General features: G+C 41.6%; 1 protein-coding gene and 1 pseudogene across 2 annotated transcripts in view; both read right to left on the bottom strand.

Moving 5' to 3' along the window:
* The window catches only part of LOC101608546 (high density lipoprotein binding protein), a 95,880-nt gene that overhangs the window by 56,606 nt on the left and 22,558 nt on the right, over positions 1-16,716 (bottom strand). Inside the window, exon 1 of one of the 2 annotated variants that reach the window (XM_045148296.1) lies at positions 11,917-11,935. The exons of the other annotated variant lie outside the window; for it this stretch is intronic. The gene's annotated coding sequence lies outside the window, so the exon portion shown is untranslated. Of the gene's footprint in view, positions 1-11,916; positions 11,936-16,716 lie in introns of those variants that run through there. 2 annotated transcript variants of the gene reach the window in all.
* Positions 3,899-5,361, bottom strand: LOC101609039 (annotated as a pseudogene).

Raw genomic sequence — 16,716 nt, 5'->3', positions numbered from 1 at the left:
TCTTGAGGCCAAGGAAGGATCAGGAACTCAAGGTCATTCTTAACTATATAGCAAGTTCAAGTCTATGTAAGGTTATATGAAAAGTTCTCAAATATACTATGTTATAAAAACAAATGTTAAATTGTTTCACAAACATTCCATCTGCTTCGGCATTGATAACTGTGACCAACTAGCTTTAGTACAATGAATCAGTTTACAGAGGCCGACTTCAGAACTTCCATTATCCCACGCCCATCAATATTTAGACTAGATAAATATGTGAACTCTCTAGATGCCTCAAAAATGAATCTCAGTTTTTACTCCTCAAGAAATAAGGGATAAGAATCCAGCTTGCTCAAGGTAAAATGTTACAAGAGAAATACCCTCTAATCCCCCAAACAATGATGCCTAAAAGGATCATATTTTCAATAGAAATTAAATCCAAGGGGAAAAAATAACAAAAAGCAAGCAAGCCTACTCAAAAAGGAAAGAAAAGTCTCATTCCAGGCCAAAAAGCATAATCACACATCAACCCATACTGCAGAGGCTAAAAGTCCAAAGCTCAAAACATAAGATATGGGTTAGGGAGATGGCTCAGCAATTAAAGGTGCTTGCTTGCAAAGACTGCTGGTTCAGGTTCAATTCCCTGGTACCTACCCTCATTTCAGAGGCACAAAGCAACCCAATGAACCTGGAGTTCAGTTGCTGCAACAAGAGGCCCTGACATGCCCATACTAACTTTTTCTTCTTACAAATAAAGTATTTTTAAAAATTCATTTTTATTTATTTGAGAGAGAAAAAAAATGGGCACACCAGGGCCTCTAGCCACTGCAAACAAACTCCAGACACATGTGCCAACATGTACATCTGGCTTATGTGGGACCTGGAGAATTGAACCTGGGTCCTTAGGCTTTGCAGGCAAGCGCTTTAACCGCTGTCATCTCTTCAGCTTTTTTTTTAAGGGCTAAGCAGAGAGCTCAGCAGTTAAAAACACTTGCTTCCCAGGGCTGGGATTAAAGGCATATGCCACCATACCTGGCTGCTCTGGATTATTTTTGTCAACAAAACATACACAGAATCTATATTTGTTAACATTATCTTCTTGGTTAAGCTGTTACTTGACAATGTAATACACTGTTGATCCAATGTCAACAGATTGCTGGTTTTATAAATTTGCAAGGAGTCTCTAAAAAAAAAAAAAAAAAAAACTTGCTTCCACAAAGTCTGACAGCCCTTGTTCGATTCCCCAGCACCCATGTAAAGCCAGACTAACAATGTGGCACATTCATCTGGAGCTCATTTCCAGTGGCAAGAGGCCCTGCATTGTGTGCCCATTTCCTCTCTTATTCTCTCTCCCTGCTTGCAAATAAAATATTTTTAAAAAACGTTAGACATGAGAGTAGGTGTGTAGCTCAACAGTTGCCTGGTATGCCTAAAGCTTTGGCTTTGATCCCCAGAATCATAAAAACTCAACTCTTGCCAGGCGTGGTGGTGCGCGGCTAATCCCAGCACTCGGAAGGCTGAGGTAGGAGGATCGCCATGAATTCAAGGCCACCCTGAGACTACAGACTGAATTCCAGGTCAGCTTGAGCTACAGTGATACCCTACCATGAAAAACCAACAACAAAAAAACAAAACAAAACCTCAATTCTTTTTTTCCCCCTGAGGTAGTAGGGTCTCTCACTGTAGCCCAGGCTGACCTGGAATTCACTATGTAGTCTAAGGGTGGCCTTGAACTCTCAGTGATCCTCCTACCACTGCCTCCTGAGTGCTGGGATTAAAGGCATGTGTCACCATACCAGGATCACTTATTTAAAAAAATTTTTTTTTTTGGGGGGGGGAAGTATATGGGTACTTTAGGGCCTCTTGCCACTAGAGAGGTACTCCAGATATATGTGCCATTTTGTGCATCTGGCTTTACATCAATACTGGACCATAAGACTTTGCAAGCAAGTGCCTTTAACCACTAAGCTATCTCTCCCCAGCCCTCAACTCTTAAAAATGTAATTATAAAGTAGGATTAGAGCTGGTCATTTTAAAAAGAATAAATAAGTGGTAAAACAGGGCCTGGGGAGATGGCTAAGTCATTAATGGAACTTCTTGTCAGCCTACCAGCTTGGGTTCAATTCCTCAGTACCCATGTAAAAGCAAATGTACAAAGTGGCTCATGTATCTAGAGTTCATTTGCAGTGGTAAAAGATCCTGGCATGCCCACAGTCATTCTCTTTCTCTGTTTGCAAATAAGTAAATAAAAACATTTTTAAAAAGAGAGTCGTGTTTCTCAATAGCGAGTCACCTATTTTAAAAAATGAGAAACCAAGCAGCTTGCAGAATAATTTAAATCAAAACATAATACAGTAGTTAGAGTTAAGGAACAGCAATGCTTAGCATAGTTTGACCATTCTGAGAATGGTGGTCAAGCCAGGATAAAGAAATGTTTTCATTCCTCTTGATATCTAAAATTTTGAAATGACACATGTGACTTACATTATACTTTTACTAGTACAAACCGCTTCTGTAATTAAGCTTACATAAACTTGAAGCATATTCGAATAACTGATTTTCTTCATTTGTCTTGTTTCTTTTTCACCACAAAAAAGTCTATCAGTTTAGCTTCTTTTCAGGATATGACAGAAGGGCTAATCTTTTCTTCAGTATCATTTACTGTGGATAATTCCTCAGGGCCATGTGTTGTTTTTTTTTTTTTTCTGGTGATAAAAGAAACTTTTTTTTACATGTAAAATAAAGTTATCAATTTAAATCTTGGTACATTTTATAAAAACAAGAGGTAATGTAAGAGAGTTCTACCAGGCCACTCTGAGACTACATAGTGAATTCCAGGTCAGCCTGAGCCAGAGTAAGACCCTACCTCGAAAAACCAAAAAAAAAAAAAAAAAAGGTAATGTAGTAGCCTCAGCTAGCAACATACTATTTGTTAACCCTGTGCAATAAAATACTTTGTTCATACTACACTTATTCAAACATGACTGACAATTACCACAAACACTTCAGGAATCTTCACTGGACTCCTATAGACTTACTGTTAAAACTGAGAGACATTTACAATCAATGTGCCATGAACACGTTACTTCTAGCAGTGTTGGTATTATTTGAATTTGTTTTAGGTACTGAACAGCTGAGCTACAAGAACTAAAAGTGAAAAGCATTCTAAAAGCCCATGAACACTGTTGTTCACACACTTTTCAGTACACACTAACTCATTTGACACATTTCTCTTCATACATAGCATGCAACAGCACCCAATAAAAGCCTGAGAAGAAATGCTGCTGTGTACATACTGCAACTATTCCTGAAATAAGAATTATGGGATATACACTCCAAAGCTGCCCTTTCCCATAATTTTTATTGCATAGGTCACATAATCACACATACATATACACATGTGTATATGTATGTACATGCAAAGAGTATATTAAGATGACAATGAAGTCTAGTCACAGAGCAATTTGCAGGCTCAATAAAATTTTTACACTTTGCTTGAAAGAAAATCTCAGTATTTTAGTCTTTCAGCAGGTATTATATACACTACACTTTAAGAAATCTAAAGGGCATTGAAATTAATTTTTCCAACAATTGGTAACAAAACACACAATATTTCTCCAAATACTTGTGCTATCTACATGATCATCTGTTTACTATGGTAACCACTAATCACAAAAATTGATTTAATGGATTAGAAAAATTATCAAACAGCATGCATAGGTTTGAATCATTTTTAATATTCTATTCTAGAAACATTTGACAAACCTTAAGATTTAAAAAATCAAGTCTCTCTTTTGCACTTTAAAAGATATCTTTTTATAACAATTCCATAACATCAACAAGTACATGTTAAGGCTAGTTATCACCATCTCCTTTTGTGAATTTTTTGTTTATTTAGAAAGACAGTAAAAGCCAGACTCCTTGAGGGCTTGAACTGTACCTAAATGAGTGCAGGGAACATAATGTTCATTCAGGCCTACAGTCAGGACGCAGTTGCTCCTTCCCATTCCACAAGATACTGCACCTTTCCATCAAGTGTCACCTGATGAGCCAACATTCGGTACTTTTCACCACATGCTATTCTACCTGCAGCACCAAAGTAACGTGATGGAGTTTTCCAGGTGATTGAGCTGTACTTCCTGATCTACTAGGTTGTTCAGGATCTCAGTGTTGAACTCCTCAAACTGAAAGTCTTCCTTGCCTTCATCATCTTGTACAAGATCTGAGTTCTAATTCCGGAGTGCTCTTCTTGGAAGAAGACGACCTCTTCTTCGCTGCAAATGTGGTATTGCAGCAGGCCAAGACCTTCCTGTGCGAGTTCTTTTTCTAGAGTCATATAACTCATAGTGCCTGGAAATGCTAGACGAGGTAGTTTTTTTTGCACTGGAGGCACCTGTGAAATCCACATCTGAGGAATTGGATGAATGTGCAGTTCCCTCAGTTCTCCCTATAGAACAAGGTAAATCCAAGGTAGGATTCTCTGAAATTAATTCCTTATCCAAAGGTGGCTCAGCAGTTTTTTGAATCATTTTTCTTGAATATGGGCCAGGAGGATGACCTACAAATTTTTTCTATCCCATTGCTTACATCCCTTGAATCAGATATAGGGTTGGAATGCATTTCTGCCTTTAATGTTAAATTCATGGGATGTTCCTTCAGGTTCTATCTCTGCTTTGCAAGCCACATTTGGTGGCACAGGAGGGACACAAATTCGTAATCCAAACAAATGCTTTTTAAATTTCTTTCCCAGACATAAACCTCTCCAGGGTGCAATCTACCCCAGTTTTCATTAGTGTATGTCATAAGCTCAAGTTCAGAATCAAAGTATTTCTTCTTGTGAATAACACTTAGGTTATAAAGGCATAGGTGTGCTAAATCTACCCACTGCAATGGTAGACGTTTGAGGTATTCTGGTTCAGAACTGAAGACAGAGCAAATAAATGTATAAAACCTATCTCCAAATAGCATTGGCTTTTGAAGGCATTGCACACAAGCTTCATGAAACCACTGCTTACATTTGCAGCACTGCAGCATTTTTAAATACCAGTCTCCAGGGCCTCCATAATAGCAGTAACACTGCTGGACATGGTTTTATGACCTGTATCCCATTCAAGGTCTGCCACACTATAGGGTAATGTCTGCTTCATGACTTGCAATGCTTTGGCATTTGGTCCTTTCTTAAGCACACCCGTGACCCCTCTTTGTTGTTGCAAAAACACACTGTCGACAGAGCCATTTTTCATCTGAATCAATCACACGTGAATCAGTAAGAGGTGTATGACACAACTGATGATACCCTTGGCCACACTTATCACATATTTCATTAAGAGCTTCTGAATATTCTTCTTGACATATTGTACAGACCATTTCCCCACTTCCAGTGGCTCCTCATTTGGTCACTTCAGTGGTGCCAACCACTTCATACAAGAAAACAATCAATTGCATACCCCTGGTGGGTGCTCCCCTGCTGAGCCTGGGCACTTCACTGGGCACCTGCGCCCCACTGGGCACCCTGTGCAGAGACACGCACACACATGCCGAGGTCTTTGGGGGACAAGGGTCTGGTGCGGGTGCGGAGGGGGCAAGCGAGAGTTTGCACACCAGCCGCAAACAGAGTACTTCACTACAACCCTTTGCCATTTTGGTTTCCCGTGGAGTGCTGGTGCCCCATGTGTTTCTAAGTAATGTGAAAATAGGCATTTTGCATTTCAGCACAGTCACTGCCAAGTACCAATAATGTGAACAGCTTGTATTAAAAATGCAAAATTTGGGTGCTGTAGAGATGTCTTAGCAGTTAAAGCATTTCTCTGCAAAGCCAAAGGATCATGGTTCAATTCTCCAGGACCACGTTAAGCCAGATACACAATGGGCGCATGCATCTGGAGTTCGTTTGCAGTGGCTAGAGGCCTTGGAATACCTCTTCCCTCTCTCTCTCTCTCTGCCTCTTTCTCTCTCTCAAATAAATAAATGAATAAATTTTTAAAAATATAAAATATATTGACAGGATTCCTGAGTTCAAAATCTTGTTCAGATATGATGTGGGTTATGTTAGCTAATTGTTAAAAAGCTCAATTTTTACATTTTACATTGTTAGACTTTGGGGGGCCTTTTCTTAACTTGTAGCAATGTTTAAAAGAACATCCCTTAAACTAGGTATCTGTTTGGGATGCCAGCATCAATTTCACTAAATGTATGTAACAGTCTAAGTAAATACACCCAGTTTTTAGTGAAGTACTCTTCATTAATTTTTTAAATACATTGGATGTATATTAAAACAGTGTTTGGGTAGATGGAATGTAATGACATACTAATGTTACTTGCTTCTCAAATTTTAAGGATGATATTTCCAAACCACAGATGTAATATACCCAAAGTAGTTTTTTCTTATTAGGAAACTTTGTAGTATTTTGTTGTTGTCTGAGACAGTCTCATTGGGTAGACTGACCTGGAACTATACAATGCAAATTGATCTCAAACTGGTAATTCTCCTGCCTCAGCCTCCCTAGTGCTGGATTACAGGTGTATACCACCACACTCACCTTATATTAACAGTTTCAAAGAAAAGAAAAAAAAAACCTTTGAAAACAAAACAAATCCCCTTTTTTGATTTTTGGGGGGGGGGATTCGAGGTAAGGTTTCACTCTAGCCCAGGCTGACCTGGAATTCACTATGGAGTCTCAGGGTGGCCTCAAACTCACAGCGATCCTCCTACCTCTGCCTCCCGAGTGCTGGGATTAAAGGTGTGCACCACCACGCCCGGCCCCTTTATTGATTTTTTGAGTAGAGTCTCATCTAGCCCAGACTGACCTGGAACTCACTCTGTTGTTCAAGCTGGCACTGAACTCAATGGAGATCTAAAGGTGTGCACTAACACATCTGGCTCCCCTCACATTTTCCCTTCATAATCTTGTTTATAATGAAAACACTTCCATCAGGGACAAATAAGGAAAAAATACAAAATGGTGTTTAACTGTATCAAGAAAATATCTCTTGTCATAACAAATTTAGTGGCATGTATGTGGCAGATGGAATGTCTCCAAGACTCTTGGGGAAGAAGTAAGTTGGATTTATGGTTTTTCTTCTAGGAACTCTTAAAACTAACTTTTTTTGGGGGGGCGGGAGGAGACAGGACTTCACTCTCTATCCTAGGCTGGCTTCAAACTTGTAGCAATGCACTTGCCTCAGCATTCCTGAGTGTTGGGGTTACAGGCATGAATCATCATTTTGAGTTTTAGGAATCCATTAGAATTTTCTTTTTTGCATGTGTGTGAGCATATAGGGGCCAAAGGAGAACATTAGACTATTGCTCATCCTCTGGTTTCCTTAAGATGGAGCCTGTTCATTGACTCTGGAGTTTGTTGTTTTTCACAAGCCCCACAAAACTAGGATTACAGACATGTGTGGCCATGCCCAGCTATTTACATAGGTCCTAGAGAATTGAACTCCATGGTCTCAGGCCCTCTCAAGTGCTCATGCTTGTGGAGGAAATGTTCTGAACAGCCAAACCATCTCTCTAGCTCTAAGAATCAATTTCTAAAAATTTTATTTATTTATTTGAGAGAGGGAAAGAGGGGGGAGAGAGGGAGAGAGGAGGCATTCCAAGGCTTCCAGCCACTGCAAATGAATATCAGATACTTGTGCCACCTTATGCATCTGGCTTATGTGGGTCCTGGGGAATCGAACCAAGGTCCTTTGGTTTTGCAGGCAAGCACCTTAACCGCTAAGCCATCTGGCCAGCCCAAGAATCAATTTTTCTTAAATTTTTTGTTTTTTTCGAGGTAGGGTCTCACTCTAGCCCAGGCTAACCTGAATTCACTATGTAGTTTCAGGGTGGCCTTGAACTCATGGCAACCCTCCTACCTCTGCCTCCAGAGTACTGGGATTAAAGGCGTGAGCCACCACACCCAGCTCAACATTTTATAAATATAATTAATTTATTTATTTGAGAAAAAGAGGCGGGGGGGGGGGAATGGGCATATCAGGGCTTCCAACCATTGCAAAGGAACTCCAGTGCATGCAACCCCTTGTGCATCTGACTTACATGGGCCCTGGAGAATTGAACCGGGATTATTTGGCTTTGCAGGCAAATGCCTTAACTGCTAAGCCATCTCTCCTGCCCCCCGCATCTTCTTTTTTGAGGTAGGGTCTCACTTTAGCCCAGGCTGACCTGGAATCCACTATGTAGTCTCAGAGTTGCCAGGAACTCATGGTGATCCTCCTACCTCTGCCTCCCAAGTGCTGGGATTAAAGGTGTGTGCCACCAGGCCCAGCTTAAGAATCCATTTTTAAGGCTGAAGTTGGTGTCACATCCCTATAATCCCAACACTCAGGAGATAAAGACAGGAAGACAACTGCAAGTTCAAAGCCAGCTTGGTCTACATAGCCATTTCCAGGCTATCTTAATCTGTATTAGTTTAAAAAAAAGTACAAAAGATACATATGAACAGATCTTTCAAAGACATATAAGAAATTTTATTTAATTTGCATGGAAGAGAAGGCAAATGAAAAGTAGGATAAGATTCTACATGTTACTTCTCAGTTTGAACCCAGCACTCAGGACAGCCTGGATTCAATTCTCAAGTACCCATGTAAAGCCATATGCACAAAATGGCGCATGCAGCTGGATTTTGTTTGCAGTATCAGGAGCCCTAGCACACCTAATTCCGCACCTCTCTCATCCTGAAAGTAAAGTTTTAAAAAGTATTTATTTATTATTTTTAAACGTATCTTATTTATTTATTTGAGAGAGAGAAAGAGGGAGAGAAAGAGAATGGGTGCTCCAGGGCCTCCAGCCACTGCAAACGAACTCCAGATGCATGTGCCCCCTTGTGCATCTGGCTTACGTGGGTCCTGGAGAATTGAACTGGGATCCTTTGGCTTTGCAGGCAAATGCCGTAACTGCTAAGCCATCTCTCCTGCCCCAAATTAAAAAAAAAATTAAACTTAATAATCTTTGATCTAGCAATTCCCACTTCTGAGATTTTTTCACATATGTGCTCAAAAGATAAAGATTCTGTCATTTAAAAAATTTTTTTGATCATTTTTATGTATTTATTTGAGAGCGACACACACACACACACAGAGAGAGAGAGAGAGAGAGAGAATGGGCACAACAGGGCCTCCAGCCACTGCAAACAAACTCCAGATGCATGTGCCACCTTGTGCATCTGGCTTTCATGGATCCTGGGGAATCAAGCCTCGAACTGGGGTCCTTAGGCTTCACAGGCAAGTGCTTAACCGCTAAACCACCTCTCCAGCCCCTCTGTCATTTTTTTTTAAGGTAGGGTCTCACTCCAGCTCAGGCTGACCCAGAACTCACATAATCCTCCTACTTCTGCCTCGTGGGTGCTGGGATTAAAGATGTGTCCCACCACACCTGGCTCTGTTGCCTTTCTGTACAATCAAAAGAATGGACATTTATACTATTTATGTCAACAGGGGACTAAGTAAACACATGGTAGCAGTAGTATTCTAAGTGATTTGCTAACAACAAATCTCCACTCCTCCAGCATGGAACAAGTAGGCTGATGCCCCAATAATGAATGGTTTACTTTGTCCTGAGTTCTCACTTTCACCAGGGATCCTGTAACTTAGAAAGACTCCATTGAGCTTAATTTCAAATTTGCTTGTTAATGTAACCACACTTAAAACGAAATAAGAGTGAAATATTGGGCTGGAGAGATGGCTTAGTGGTTAAGGCTCTTCTGTGAAGCCTGAAGACCCAAGTCAAGTTTCTCAGAACCCATGTAAGACAGATGCACATGGTGGCAGATGTTTCTGGAGTTTGTTTGCAGTGGTATGAAGCCCTGGAATGCCCATACTCACTCTCAAATAAACTAACAGATAAAAGAAATGGACATGAAAAATTCTAGAAGATGTGTTTTTTAGGAGCCAGGTGTGATGGCTCACACCTTTTAAATTATTTATTTATTTATTTGAGAGTGACAGAGCAAAAGAGGCGGGGGTGGGGGGAAGGGACGGAGAGGGAGGGAGAGAGAATGGGTATGCCAGGTCCTCTAGCCACTGCAAACAAACTCCAGATGCGTGCACCACCTTGTACATCTGGTTCACGTGGGTCCTGGGGAAAAAAGCCTCAAACTGGGGTCCTTAGGCTTCACAGGCAAGCACTTAATCGCTAAGCCATCTCTCCAGCCCAGAGATGTGTTTATTATTATTTTGTTTTTCGAGGTAGGGTTTTATGCTAGTCCAAGCTGACTTGGAATTCACTATGTAGTCTCAGGGTGGCCTCAAACTCACAGTGATCCACCTACCTCTGCCTCCCAAGGTTGGCATTAAAGGTGTGTGCCAGCACGCCTGTCTAAAGATGTGTTATTTTTAAAAATATTTTTATTTGTTTGAGAGAGGGGTTTAGAGATGGAGAGAATGATCATTTCAGAGCCTCTTGCCATTGCAAATGAACTCCAGATACATGCACCACTTTGTGTATCTGGCTTTACATGGGTACTGGGGAATCAAACGCAGGCCAGGCCATTAGGCTTTACAAGCAAGCACCTTTAAAACCACTGAGCCATCTCTTCAGCCTCAAGATGTGTTATGAGTTTAAGAAAATAAGTGGGTCCCAACCAGTTGACTCATTTCAAGTAGGAGGCCTGAGGTCTCAACACTGTACTCAATGCTCAGTGAGCAGTAAATATCAGAGCCTTGGGGGCTAGGAAATGGTTCATCAATTGAAGGCATTTGCTTTTAAAGCCTGTTGGCCTGGGGTTCAATTCCCAAGCCACTAACACAAAGCTGGACACAAAAAGTGGTACAAGCATCTCGTGTTTGCAGAGGCAAGTAGCCCTGGGGTGCCCTCCCCAACAACCACACACACACACAAACCATCAGTGCAGTCTGGTAAAAGGACCTCAGCCTTATACATAGTGCCACCCCACAAAGGGGCAGCTGTTTCTTATGGATGAAGCACCAGCTGTGTTAGAGAGTTATGCATGTGTAGCATCTCTCTGGAAGGACAGTCAAGTCATGGAGAATACAAAAGGACAGGGAGTACAGAGCCAAGTCCTGAGCAACATCAATGCCAGCAGCTGGCAAGGGAGGTTCTGGTGGGCAGTTCTATAGTGCAGCTAGAGGACAGACGGACACACACACACAGTAGTACAGGGCTGGAGAGATGGCTTAGTGGCTAAGCCTGTGAAACCTAAGGACCCATATCCGACTCTCCAGATCCATGTAACTTGGTTGCTACTATCAATTTCTGTGTGAGAGACTGATTAATTACACAAAAGAATTGATTAACTTTAGCTCACTGTGGTGGTTTGAATGGAAAATGTCCCCCATTGCATCAGGTATTTGATTAGCCTCACATTTGACCCCTAGTGGGTGGAGTCTTGCTGGAGGAGGTGCACCACTGTGGGTGGGCCTTGACACTTGATAGCACAGCCCTCCTGCCAGGGCTGGCTAGCTCAGCTGACTGCTTTCTACTTGGCTGTCTGTTCTAGCATGCTTTTCCTGCCATGATAAAACTTAACCTTGAAACTAACTATAAGCTGAAAAAAAAAAAAAATCATTTCCTTTCATCAGCTGCTTCTGATTAGATGTTTTTTTCTACAACAAGAAGGTAACTGCTATGTTCACTAGCCTGGGTTGGATCCCCAACAGCTCAGTAGTAGAGTGCTTACCTAGAGTACATGGGGCCCTAGGTTCAACTCTCAGCACCAGAAAACAATCTATGAATCTGTAGGCAATGAGAGGAGACAGAGTTGCCTTTTGAGAATCTGGACAGCTACACAGATTGAGCTACGTTAAGCTATAGCATCATATTCTGGAGACACGCTTCATCTCTATACAAAGAAACAGGTGTGTGTGTGGGGGGGAATGCTTCCCTATATTTGTACTCTGGGAACAAGTAGGCAGAGCCAATGCCTACCTGAGAAGTGTGTTACACTATGATTGGCTCCTTAGGATCTCCTTTACCTTATTGTTGTTGGCCTCACTTGTGATTAACCACTTTAGGGTGTGGAAGCTCCCATGTGATTCCTAGGCTGCCACCTTGGGTCATGGAAAGGGGTTTCACAGAAGCGCCTGTGTGCACTCACTGCTCACTACAGGCCTAGAGGTTGTAGCAGTCAAGCCTCATGATGCTCCTGGGAAGAGAACAAGGAAAAGCAGGGCATAAATGGGATGGGTGGACAAGAGGGCTTTCCCTCTTCTGCATTTAAAGAAATATTTTAAATCCCACTGAGGTACAAGAAACAGTTGATTCCTACATTTACCACTTTCTTCTTACAAAGTTTCATGGGCTAGACATAGCTTATGTTTATAAAAAGGTTTGTTATGTATACAAAGCTAAAGGCATGGGTAGAAATACAACAGTAGGGACTTGGTGGGACACGTGCCTCTAATTTCAACACTCAGGAAGGTAGAGACAGGAGGATCAGTTCAAGGTCATACTTGGCTACACATTAAGCCCAAGGCCAGCCTGGGCTACATGAGACTGTTTTAAATAAAGATTAAGCTTCAGAACAGTCCTTTTCAAATAAGAATGTATTCACTCCTAAATTAGATTGCCCCCCCCCCCAAAAAACAATAAAAAATGGGAGATTATTATACTACCATTGAAAAGAAGTGATTCACATCTGGAAAGCAGGAACTCTGAATGTTTCTGTCAAGTGAGAAAGCTGTTTAGAGCAAGGACTCTAATTTCTATTCCTAGAAAACTAGAAATACCAGAGAGAAGGAAGACAATGATATTTCTCTATGACCCCAAACCACAGCACACTCAGGAAGGAGAATAGCAGCAAAGGATTCAAACAAGGGAGGCAGGAATACCTTATATAGCAATTGCAAGCAGACATCAGGAGCCATGTGGGACAAGGATGATGGTGGGAGGTTGTATACCCTTTTGTAGAAGAGAATCCATTCCAATTTGGGTAAAACTGACCCTAAGCTTAAGAGTTTAAGTTTCTTTCTTCCTTCCCTCCTTCCCTTCCCTTTCTTCTTTAAAGTACTAAAATTTGAAAACAAGATCGCTCAGGTTAAACAATAGTTTTCCAAAGACGAACGTGCTTGTGTGGGGCTTGGTTTTCCTGGCTGAAATACAAAAACATCTTGCTAACACCCCTATGAGGGCAATTACCATTCTAATGATCTGTGAGTAGATGAACTGATCCTCAGCTGGTAACGTCCCTTTTTTTCCTTGGTAAGGGTTTTTAAAACTTTAAGATATTGTTCTGCTCTTACAGACAGCTTCATTCCCAACATCTTCTGGGAGGCATGCACCATGTACAGGAAGCTGTCTCATTCTGGTACACCTCAGAGATGGTGTGGACACACTCACCATGCCATGCCCGCTCACCAGGAGGAAGAAGGCTTGATTAGCATGGTGTTGTAGGTGCCTTCTAATTATCTTGATGAGCTTGTTTATGTTGATGTGGTCAGGTATGAGGAACTTGGTTTTATCCAGGACAGGCAGCTGCTTCTCACCCTTATACCAGTCTGATTACCAGGATCTTGGGATGGTGCTTGAAGGGTCTTCTCTGATGGCATGGTGTGGAGGTCAGTGACAGGTGCTCCACCAAATGTAACTTTTAAATGCATTGCCACTTTGTGTCTGGCTATACGTGGGTGTTGGGGAATTCAACCCAGGCCCATAGGCTTTGCAAGTGAGTGCCTTTAAATACCGACACAGTTCCCCAGCCTCAACTTATAACTTTTATCATAGGAAGAATGAAAATAAATAGAGTAAGTAATTCAAAGCAAGACAAGAAAAAAGAATACACCCACAACTGAGAAGGAATTATTATTATTTTTACTTGTTTGAAAGAGAAAGAGACAGAGAGAATGGGGATGCCAGGGCCTCCAGCCACTGGAAACAAACTTCAGACACATGCACCACCATGTGCATTTGGCTTATGTGGGTTCTGGGGAACTGAACCTGGGTCCCTAGGCTTAGCAGGCAAGTGCCTTAACAGCTAAGCCATTTCTCCAGCCCAGGAATTAATTTTAAGTTGTCAAACAAAATAAAACAACAACAAAAACAACAGGGCACTTGGTCAATCAAAACCAACACCAAGCCAGGTGTGGTTGCTCTTACATTTAACCTGCAGCACTTGGGAGGTTGAGGTAGGAGGCCAGCCTGGACTACCAAATGAGTTCTAGGTTAGTCTAGAGTAGAATGAGACTCTGCCTAAAAAATAATAAATAGTAAAAAAATCTGTCTCAGTGGGGACAAATGCCTATAATCTTACTACTTGGGAGGTAGATGCAGGTTACCTCCCCAAGTTCAAGGCTAGTTTGGTCTACATAGTGAACTCAATTATAGCCAGGACTGTAGTGAAATGCTGTCTTAAAAGAGCCAAAAAAACAAAAACAACAACAAAAACACCACCCACAAACCCATTTTCCCACCCAAACAAAAAATCCAAAACAGTGTTTCTAAAAAAAGCAATTAAAAGCAATTAACTCTAGTTTGACAATGCATGCACGTGTGCACGTGTGCACGTGCACACACACACACACACTCACCCACAATGATGCAGTATTATATATGCCTGATCCTGAAACAAGAGTATTACAAAGTAATTATCTTTTGGTAGCTCCTAAGGAAATAAGAGCTTCTCTGCCTCATGGGGAGCTCACAAATTATTTTTGTATCTCACTGGCAGTAATTGGGTTCTAAGCCCATTAGGGGACCAATAACTACAGTCAAGGGGCCAAGGAGATGGGATATGCTTATGAGCCACAGCCAACTGCAGTCCATCCACAACAGCTGAGCCATTCTATCCAAAACACATGGCTTGTACCCAGCAAAAAGCAGTGTGCCCTAGAGAAAAACAGCATAGTTGGTTTTGTCTCTCCCCGTAAAACAGTAAGTGGATGTTGCAAAAATTTTTTTTATATTGTAATCATGTAAAATTTAAAAACACTAGCCTAATAAATCAATTACAAACTTCAAGGAATAAGGCACTAGAACTCAGGAGGGTCTATTCTACAAATGCAGACATGATGCAAGCTAACAGATTACAGGAAGAAAAATACACATAACTGATAGAAAACCAAATTAAAAGTACCCAAGACTGATGAAATTCAGAAGGATTCCTTGGTTCCTATACTATTTTACTTTTATTTTTTATTTACCTATTTGACAGGCAGATATATAGAGAGAATGGGCGTGCCAGGGCCTCCAGCCACTGTAGATGAACTCCAGGCATGCGTGCCCCCTTGTGCATCTGACTAACATGGGTCCTGGGGAATTGAGCCTCGAACCGGGGTCCTTAAGCTTCACAGGCAAGTGCTTAACTGCTAAGCTATCTCTCCAGCCCACTTCCTATACTTTTAATTTCATGAAATGGCTTCCAGCCACTGCAAATGAACTCCAGACACATGCTCCACCTTGTGCATATGGCTTACGTAGGTACTAGGGAAATGAACCTGGGTCCTTAAGCTCTGCAAGCAAAGGCCTTAACTGCTAAGCCATCTCTCCAACCATACATATTATGTAATAAAAAAACACACTTTAATTACTTGAGACACACACACATGGGGGGGGGAGAGGGAGAGAATATGGTAATATGAGTGTGCCAGGCATCTGGCATTACATGGGCACTGGGGAATCAAACCCAGGCTGTCAGGCTTTGCAAGCAAGTGCCTTTAACCTCTGAGCCATCTCTCCAGCCCTATGTATTATATTTAATAAAAAAACTAAAATTCTATTATAATAACAAAAGACAAAGATGTTACTAAGTATGGCAAACTTGGAATCTAGGGAGAATAACAAAGCAAGAAGACACAGCAATATCTATAGATGACCAGGTGTCTAGAAGACCCAACTGTTGTACTGAAGCCCTAGGAACACGGAAGGGAGTAAGTTCAGGTTGTCAGCTAAACTGAAGATCCTTTAATACAGGAGTGTGTGTGGTTGCAGGAGTGCCTGAGTCACAGAGGTGATGAGTTTATCAGAAAAGATGCTTGGTAACCTCTCCAAATGTGCCAAACACATCTTTATAAGAGAGAGGCAGATACTTGGAGGGCAGAGGCAGGAGGATTGCTCTGCTTTGAGGCTAGCCTGGGACTATAAAGTGAGTTATAGATCACCCTGGGCTACAGTGAGACCCTACTTTGAAAAACAACCAAAGGTGGGGGGAGGGGGAAGCAGAGCATAAGACACACGAAGGAATAAGCTATACATTTGAGGGCACAACAGGGTGACCTAGCTTCACCCAGAAGATGCAAGAAGCACAAAACAATTTCCTCCCCGAATCTCTGAGAGGAAGTGCTATCTTGCCAGATTTTAGAGTAGTGCCTCCAGTTATGAGAAAATAAAACCCTGTTATAAGCTACCAAGATTGTTATGACAGCCATAGAAAGAAACACAACATGCCAGTAATTTAAAAAAATATATTTTCAAATCCATTATTTATGTGTGTGTGTGTGTGTGTGTGTGTGTGTGAGAGAGAGAGAGAGAGAGAGAGAGAGAGAGAGAGAGAGAGAGAGAGAGAGAAGAAGGAGGAGGAGGAGGAGGAGGAGGGAGGGAAGGAGGGAGGGAGGGAGGGAGAGGGGAGAGTGAATGTGCGTATGTGTATAGGTGCACCAGGGCCTCTTGTAGCTGCAAATAAATTCCAGACATGTGTGCCACTTTGTACATCTGGCTTTACATGGGTGCTGGGGAATTGCACCTGGGCCAGCAAGCAAGCACTTTTAACCACTAAACAACCTCCTCAGCCTACTAGTAGGGTTAAAAAGAAACAAACTAAAAGAATTCTCAAAATTCATCTA

The sequence above is a fragment of the Jaculus jaculus genome, chromosome 4, assembly GCF_020740685.1.
Source record: "Jaculus jaculus isolate mJacJac1 chromosome 4, mJacJac1.mat.Y.cur, whole genome shotgun sequence".
NCBI lineage: Eukaryota > Metazoa > Chordata > Mammalia > Rodentia > Dipodidae > Jaculus > Jaculus jaculus.
This window is presented reverse-complemented; position numbering and strand designations above follow the sequence as displayed.